The sequence below is a fragment of the Pseudophryne corroboree genome, chromosome 8 (assembly GCF_028390025.1).
Source record: "Pseudophryne corroboree isolate aPseCor3 chromosome 8, aPseCor3.hap2, whole genome shotgun sequence".
NCBI lineage: Eukaryota > Metazoa > Chordata > Amphibia > Anura > Myobatrachidae > Pseudophryne > Pseudophryne corroboree.
The window spans coordinates 348889433-348899266 of record NC_086451.1 but is presented as its reverse complement, the minus strand read 5'-3'; positions in this window follow the sequence as shown (position 1 = coordinate 348899266).

The following is a 9834-nucleotide window of genomic DNA, read 5'->3' as shown; positions in this document are numbered from 1 at the left end:
GGCCACAGGCCAGTGCGAAGGTGGAGAAAATGAAAAGCACTATTAAGAACAAGCTGAGCAAAGTGATGGCTGAAACTGGACTGTTGTGGCCAGAAGCACTGCCACTAGTGTTGTACAGCATCAGAACCACTTCCAGGTCACCGCTTAACTTATCACCCTTTGAAATTCTATTTGGACGACAGCCCCATGTAATGATAGACCCCCAGGATGATCTGAAGTGCAATAATGAAATGACTGTGCAATATTTGGTTAGGATGATCCAGCAACTGAGAAACCAACAAAAGAATCTGAAACTGGCAATTCCTGACCTACCAAACAGTAATTGTCATGACATTGAACCTGGGGATTGAACCATGTGATGATTCAAAATTTTCTACGCTCAGGTTGCCTCATGGACAGGTTGGAAGGACCGGATCAAGTTTTGTTGACCAGCACAACAGCACTGAAGGTTGCAGAGAGAGAGACTTGGGTCCACTCGTCCTACTGCAAGAAGGTTGCTGACCCGGAGAAAACTCGTGAGAAGGAGAAAGGTGAAGAGAACCTCATATCACTAGAGAATCTGTTCTGGGAAGGCTGAAAGGCAGGACTGTTGAATGGCACCTGAGCGTGGTGAACAGCAAAATCAAGGACGGTTGTCTTATTTTTTTCTCTCCAAACACCCACCCCCCTTCATTTTTTTTCTCCTCCCTTCTTTTTTTTTCCTTAACGAAATGGATCCACATCAAGAGACTGTGTTCCGGCTTTTTCTTGTGATTCTATTTTTGATCAGGACAATTTGTTTTTGTGAGGGCCCCCGAGAAGTCGAGCAAGAATCTGGAATGGGTTCTGATGGAGAGGATGAATTCATAGGACCCCAGGATCAGTCCATCACTTTGGTCAAAGCTAGTATAAGTAAGAGATCTGGTAGTCACGGAGCTCGGAGGCAATGTGAAGGGTTATTGTCTGATGAAAACTGCATATGTAAGTACTGCGATAACATAGTTGAAGAGGGGTGCATCCAGAGATGCCAGTCAAACAATAATATCAATATTGACGGACATCCTTTGAGTGATTATCACTCAATAGTGGGTACGGTCTTAAACCAAACGGAATGCTGGGTGTGCTCACAAGTACCTCAAGGACAGAGTAAATCGGGATTAGTGCCATACCCCTTAACAGTAAATGAGGTAATCGAATTACATGGGGGGAGACCGGTGGACAGAAAATTCAATATATCTAGGCCCCCTAGCTTGAATCTCCACCAGTACCACGTAGATAGGTCACTACTGTGTTTCAACATATCCAATTTCCGGAAACCAGGAAATTGGGAAGTAACATGGAACAATCAGACAATGACCTTTTCATACATAGCTGATAAAGAACCCATCAACTCTGAGCTTGTATGTGGGATAACCACAAGTGGGAGGTACTTCCGATACAGGTATACATGTGGGATCAAAACCATGTGGGCCGGAAAGATGTCACAGGGATATTGTGCACACATCATCCAGCCAGATACTTGTATCGAACAGATGGAAGTGCTGGGGACGGGATTCTTCGTGAAAGTTATTTGTGATATGATCTTGATGCATTTTGTCCCCTATGTTCTTACAGATGATGCCTATTTCATAAGTGGGAGGAAGGCGTACAAGTGGCTTACTCCGAGCTCTGAAGGGTTGTGTTACATAGGCAGAGTACTACTAGAGGTCATTACCATCGCACATGACAAAACTAAAGATATTCACCGCATCGCTCCGTCTCCATATACTCACACCGACAACGAACACATTTTCAAGAAACACCTCATAGACAGGGGAGAGCTCGCAGCCTCTAATTTGAGCCATGAATCTACCGGGATTCAGATTCTTCTTGCATTAGATATCACCCATACTGCCAGAGGAATTATTAATTTTAGGTACATCCATGCGCTAGCAAACTTCATAGATAATATCACTGAGATGTATGATGACACCTTCAGGTATACGGGTAGGGAACTACAGGCCTACAAGAAGGAACTGGTCCAGCACAGGATGGTCATAAATTATGTCACGCCCGTGACAGGTGGGTATTGTGTTACTTTAGTGACTCAATATGGTGTGAAGTGCTGCACGTATATTACGAACAGTACCGAGGACCCAACGGAGATCATCGATCAAAAGATGGATGAGATCTTGCAGTTGAAGTGGGAGTTCAGAAGGAAACATAATCTCACTTTAGCGGCTGTGGGTAGTGAATTGACCGGATGGGCCTCATGGTTGAACCCACTCAAATGGTTCTCTGGGTTAGGAGAGTGGGCACAAAATGTGATTGCAAGTGTGGGAAAGTTCTCCTCTGTATCCTGGGTGTCGTCATAATTATCGGTCTGTTATTTAGATGTGTTCGAATTTTGACGCAGCGAAAAATACATAATACAAATTTGATGAGCCTAAGGAGCGAGGGCATTGTAAGTGCGGCAGATTTGATATATGACCCAACCATAGAAACAGTGTTGTGATAAGGAAATTAATTTCATGGCCTGTTTCTTTCACCATCTTTTTGTTTTCCCCTCTACCCAGAGATCCACAACCGGAAATTACATCAGTGTACCCTAATTTATGTCTATGTACCTTTACATGTCTTACTCTCATCTCTGCAATCTTCAGTTAATAATACACATAGCCGATAAACGTTATCCACACATAATAGCATACACTTAAATCTCCCCGAATGTATCATCAGATAAATGTGCTCCCCATTTGTTAATAAGCTGAACAAGATGAGGACGGGAAGCCCTTGTCAAGAAAGGAATGTTTGTTTGACCATATACAGACTCTTAATACGGGATGAGAAGGATTAAATGTATACTTCGCAGTACCTTGAAGCTTCCATAGAACTTACACGGCACAATGATACATCCCCCTCAAACATTTACTCATACATACATGCTTTTTCCTATCCCACTAGGCCATACATTTCCCACCTACAACTCTTCCTCCTGTTCTAAGATACATACTCGATTGTTGTACATATTGTTTATGAAATATTTTCTGTTTATTAATAATTTATGGCAGTTATTGTTTACTGCCAAAGGGTGGACTGTCGAAGTCGAAAATATTACACCTACACTCAACACGTGCATACACCACACAGTGTGGCACTCTCCGTGCGTGCGCACACCTGCACGCTGCGTACATTGGCTCACGAAGACCTGCGTATTGGAGCGTGGTATGAGTGAATATGGTGACATTCGCATAGAAAAGCCACAAAGCCATATTCAATATTTTATCTATATAGTGCATAATTTACACATAGTCTATACACACTTCATAGCAATTTACTGTGTGCATTACGGTAGAAGAGCCTAGTGTTAATTAAAAATCATATTGTCACAAAATAGCAAATCTCTCTTACACACACATTCAAAGGTAATAGTTCCAAGAATACAATACAAACAGTGTTTTTCTTAAATGTATCAGACTGTCTTGTTTACGCAGACATTGGGATCATGGAAGATGGACCTTGGACTGAGGGAATGTGTAAATACCGTTGTTTGCCCCAATTGTTTGGGAGTTGTATATTGAGTTAACAGATACTAGACTGTCATTGTCACACTAGAGGTCAGAACAAACAAGAAAACAATATAACATACACAAACACAAGCCAGACCATTGTTTGCTTAATTACCTCTCAAAACCACAAAAAAGGTGACATTACAGACCAGACGTTTGATGTATGATATATCAAATGCATAACATTGATATTCTCGTACACATAGTTTAAACACATCTAACCCATTGTTATATATATTTCATAACTAATTGTAAAAGCAGGAAACTATATATATATATATATATATATATATATATATATATATATATATATATATATATATACATATACACTGCTCAAAAAAATAAAGGGAACACTTAAACAACACATCCTAGATCTGAATGAATGAAATATTCTTATTAAATACTTTGTTCTTCACATAGTTTAATGTGCTGACAACAAAATCACACAAAAATTATCAATGGAAATCAAATTTATTAACCCATGGAGGTCTGGATTTGGAGTCACACTCAAAATTAAAGTGGAAAAACACACTACAGGCTGATCCAACTTTGATCTAATGTCCTTAAAACAAGTCAAAATGAGGCTCAGTAGTGTGTGTGGCCTCCACGTGCCTGTATGACCTCTCTACAATGCCTGGGCATGCTCCTGATGAGGTGGCGGATGGTCTCCTGAGGGATCTCCTCCCAGACCAGGACTAAAGCATCCGCCAACTCCTGGACAGTCTGTGGTGCAATGTGGTGTTGGTGGATGGAGCGAGACATGATGTCCCAGATGTTCTCAATTGGATTAAGGTCTGGGGAACAGGCGGGCCAGTCCATAGCATCAATGCCTTCGTCTTGCAGGAACTGCTGACACACTCCAGCCACATGAGGTCTAGCATTGTCTTGCATTAAGAGGAACCCAGGGCCAACCGCACCAGCATATGGTCTCACAAGGGGTCTGAGGATCTCATCTCGGTACCTAATGGTAGTCAGGCTACCTCTGGCGAGCACATGGAGGGCTGTGCGGCCCCCCAAAGAAATGCCACCCCACACCATTACTGACCCACTGCCAAACCGGTCATGCTGGAGGATGTTGCAGGCAGCAGAACGTTCTCCTTGGCATCTCCAGACTCTGTCACGTCTATCACATGTGCTCAGTGAGAACCTGCTTTCATCTGTGAAGAGCACAGGGCGCCAGTGGCAAATTTGCCAATCTTGGTGTTCTCTGGCAAATGCCAAACGTCCTGCACGGTGTTCGGCTGTAAGCACAACCCCCACCTGTGGACGTCGGGCCCTTATACCACCCTCATGGAGTCTTTTTCTGATCGTTTGAGTAGACACATGCACATTTGTGGCTTGCTGGAGGTCATTTTGCAGGGCTCTGGCAGTGCTCCTCCTGTTCCTCCTTGCACAAAGGCGGAGGTAGCGGTCCTGCTGCTTGTTGCCCTCCTACGGCCTCCTCCACGTCTCCTGATGTACTGGCCTGTCTCCTGGTAGCGCCTCCATGCTCTGGACACTACGCTGACAGACACAGCAAACCTTGCCACAGCTCGCATTGATGTGCCATCCTGGATGAGCTGCACTACCTGAGCCACTTGTGTGGGTTGTAGACTCGTCTCATGCTACCACGAGAGTGAAAGCTCTGCCAGCTTTCAAAAGTGACCAAAACATCAGCCAGAAAGCATAGGAGCTGAGAAGTGGTCTGTGGTCACCACCTGCAGAAAAACTCCTTTATTGGGGGTGTCTTGTTAATTGCCTATAATTTCCACCTGTCGTTTATTCCATTTGCACAACAGCATGTGAAATTGATTGTCAATCAGTGTTGCTTCCTAAGTGGACAGTTTGATTTCACAGAAGTGTGATTGACTTGGAGTTACATTGTGTTGTTAAAGTGTTCCCTTTATTTTTTTGAGCAGTGTACTACACACACACATATCACAAGGTTGGGAATGAATAAATATATCATGTGTGGGATCATATTGTTCAGGGTCACATATGCAGTAATCCGGTAGGTGTGAGGATATTGTCTCATATTACAGCAATAAATTATTAGCAATACCGGATTCATGTATGATAATGTGGTGGGTTTAACTGGTCTTGGGGCGGGAACTCAGATGTAAACAATAGTAATCACATCTCAGGACTTAGTCATCGCCCACCTGTTGAGCTGACCAATGAACCACAGTGCACTGGATATGTCCCACCCCCAGACCAATGGAAGAAAAGCATACATTTCCCATTGCATTGTGTTTTGGACCATTGTATAAAAGCAAGGCCTCCTGGCCGGCCTCAGGCGAATACTCTGAAGGTCATCTTGCTAAGATTGACTGAGGACCGGATCCGGGAGGCGCAGGTGAACAAACGTATGTACTATTGGTTGTAACTTCTTCTCTGTAATATTATTGTATTTCTGTGTATATCCTCTTTTAGTAAATATTTGTTGCTGCGTTGGACCACAACATAACATATAACAACTGGTGTCGCATTCCATTCTGGTTTGGATTATAAGGTGTATCCAGCCACACGTGTCGCTGCATTGTGCGATTCAGTGTGTCGGCATGTTTAAGCAACGTGCATACATATCGTAAAGGTTATTGGCGTATGCTTAGCGGCCGCAGCGGCCCGAACCCTAGTGTAATAAGGTACTGCTTTTTCCCTGTAAGTTAATCAAACTTAACAGTCCCATACGGAGTCTGCACACGGGCCTCCTCTCTTGAAGCGCCCATGACTAGTAAAATAGCTAAAATAGCAATTTGTCTAACAAAGGAGAGTGGGCATTGTTTATACCCAAGACCATATTAAGGATGGTGGGGGGCCAGGGGCAATGTAGTTGTGGGGGCCCCCCTCAGTAAAACTGCTTTTAAACAAACCGCGCTCCTTCCCCCCAGCGTAAGACTAACACACACAGGGGCGGATTGGCCATAGGATCCACAGGGAAGTTTAACAGTGGGCTGATGTGAACACGGGTCCTGTTTTGTTTGTTGACATGTGAGAACTGGTGCTGCTGCCATGGTTACATGGTATACCTCTGGTGCTGCCCGTGTGAGGCCACTTCTACAAATTTTTCCAGGACCACTGTCAGTTTCCAATCTGATCCTGCCCAACTTTGAAAGAAAGGGCAATGGAATATGCTAGCGCTACATAAATGTTAAACAATAAATGAATATGTAGATGTTACAGCCAAGAATTATAAAACATTTTGGTGTCACTGGGCTTTTTAAACAGCAGCAGAAATTTTAAACAAATTTTAATAAAAAAAGCTATATTATAAAAAAAAATTCCCCAATTTGTTTTATTATTTTCTGTGGGGGCCAATGTGTGTGTGTTTTTTTCCTGTGTGGGCAAATGTGTTTTATTTTTTCTTGTGCAATGTTTTTCATCTGCAATTGCGTCAGAGTTGCATCGAGCATGCATGCAATGCAATGGTGTTTGTGTATTGTACATTTCAGTCAGACACACGCACCAAGAAGTGTGTTATAAATGTGTTGGGCATTCCTGTGTGGTTACAGGGGGTAGGCTAATCAGATGCAGATATAACGTAGTATGAGCGTGTTGCTGAAAGTGGTTACGTATAGAGAAATTGAATTGCTCACATTGGAGTTCATACTCAGTCGGATGATCTGCACCTAGCATAGGGCTGGTGAAAGTTACAATTGTGCGACCAGTGGTGACGTATAAAGAAAGCAGCAAAGCATTACTGCAGCATCTGTGGACACTGAAAGTACTTAGGCATTTCAGTCCTTGTATATTTGGATGCACACCAGTGAAGGGCAATGTAGCATCATAGCATAAAGTCACAGACGCAACTGCACCCAACTCAGAATCAGACCCTATGCAGGGCCGTCTTTTCGTATGGGCTCAATGGGCACTTGCCCAAGGGCCCCAAGAGTATGAGGGCCCTAGTCTGATAGCTGAGGATCTCCTCTTTCCAGGAGTACCATTTTTTTTTTAAATTGGCCCTGGGAAACCGGAGATATCCAACTTCAAAGCAGTGGTCCCCATGCAAGACTAATACTTGCTCTTCCCAGCAAGATATCTCGGGTTCTGTCTGACTTAGAGATTTTATGCTCCAAAAGCTGTGACTCTCCCCTTTCAGAGGTCACTGGCAGCTTGTCTCTACTATGCCCAGAACCAGAGATATCTGCCTCCAAGCTGCTGGTCCCTGCTCCAGCTCCACGCGCCTAGTATGCAGATTTATATTTTCATTGGTGGATTGTTCTGGCTCCTGAACTCTGATCCACAAGTCCACAGTACCTTCTGATAGGTGGAACTCTCTAGATTGGTATCACATTCAAAGCTTAGAAATCTATTTCCATAAACTGGAGATCTGCAGTAAAGCAAGCTGTCCTCCCACCAGAAAATTATGAATATTAAGCCCACTCCACTATCCACCCCTCCCATACATATTAAGCACCCTAATACCCTGGAAGTCATGTACCAGGGCCCCTTCATTCAGCCCAATACTCCCTTCTACAGTTTAGTGTTCTCCCTCCCACCCCATCTGTGCAGTAAAGGAGTAATTAGCAGATATTTCTGCTCCAGATCCTACATGCTGAGCAGAAGATATAACACCCCCTGCCGTCCACGGGACATCAAAGCTGCACTGATAGCACCACCCACCTATACTGATTGAGGATGGGTAGGCGGCACGGTGCATCGCTGTGCCCAGGGGCCTACATTGCTGTTAAGACGGCCCTGACCTTATGAGGAGGAATTCTGCCTCCTTAACAGACTCCACCTCCTCAACAGATACCGTCCCCATTAGGGCTGCTTCCATAAATTTCCCGGGCTGGTTTTGCATCACAATCCACCCCTGCACACACACACACCTGGACTAAAACGGAGGAGCCAGCAGAAATCACGGAGGAGCAGAAACCAGAAGGACAAACGTGCCGGAACCCCTCACGCTGCCGGCTTAGGGTATTGCACTCTCTGGACACAGGCAACCTCCACGGCGGATGCACAGCTCAGCTGCTGGAGGACTTTAACTCCACTTTAATTCCACTTAAGCTGTGTGAGGGCCCCAGGACGACCGCCCCTGTTGCCACTGCTTTAATCCGGCTCTGTTTACAGTATACCTATATACCATACTGCCTACCTGACCCTCTCCATGAGGGAGAAAACGTTCTGTTCCTGGACTTTCCTGGTAATGTATGATTGCCATCACCTGTGGTGAGCTAGTTAATTGATAAGAAAGGTGTTTCACCACAGGTGATGGCAATCATACATTACCAGGAAAGTCCAGGAACAGAGCATTTTCTCCCACATGGAGAGGGTTAGGTAGGCAAGTATGCTATATACACTGATGTATCAAATGAAAACCACCTTAAATAATTGAGTATAACAAATCAGGAGACTTCTATCTTTGTTTTCTTCCTTAATTACAGTGATTTACTGAAAAGCTAAAATGCACCATTGCACAAGAATGGTGACCCTTGTGCACTGCACTTGAGTGCAGAGTCGAATTAAGATGGAAGGCACATGGGCAGAAGCCTCCCTGAACCCCCTGCAGTCTCCTCTCTCCCTGCCCGACGTGCCTCTGCTCTTTATTTCTCTCTCTCTCTCTATATATATATATATATATACAGTGGCCAGTGGTAGTGAGCAGATAAATAGTGTGATTAACGCCCCTCGCCGTAACAACACATAACTTGTGAAGGTCTCTTAAAGGAAGAAATGGATATAAAATGTTGAAACCCGGGTGCCAAAAGTGCTAAAAAGCGAAACCATCTTCATATATTAGTCCATATTTTCAGAACAATACATTCTTCTTCTGTACTTTCTCTCCACATCTACATGAAGAACAGTGGGAGGCTGGGAGCACTATATTCCCCAGTACTGCTTCTTCCTTTGTCAACACAGATGAAATGAATGTTTAATAAGTAGTTTCTCTAAGTCTCCTCTAATCAATTTCCCAAGATCATCTTTTAATGGCCCAATGGTATCACATTTTAATTGTTTGCTATTTATATGCAAGAAAATCCTTTTAGACTTGCTTTCTGTAGCAATACATTTTGCAGTTTACTTTTTACATATTTTGTTAAATTCTTTATGTTTATATAATTTCCTACGTTCCTCCTTGCGTAAGCAACTTGAATACTTTGGGGGTGTTTCAGAGGTGGATGCAGGAAAGCCACCAGCCACAAGTGGCCCGTGGCTTCCCTCTGCCAGTGTGTCTGGGCCACGCTGCACAAGTCCCAGTAGTTAGAGGCGAAAATCAAAGTTGTATGGCGACCAGAGCCGGCACTTCTATTAGGCAGCTTTAGGCAGCTGCCTAAGGGCCCCGGGCCTGAGGGGGTGGCCCACTGTGACTGCCTGTGAG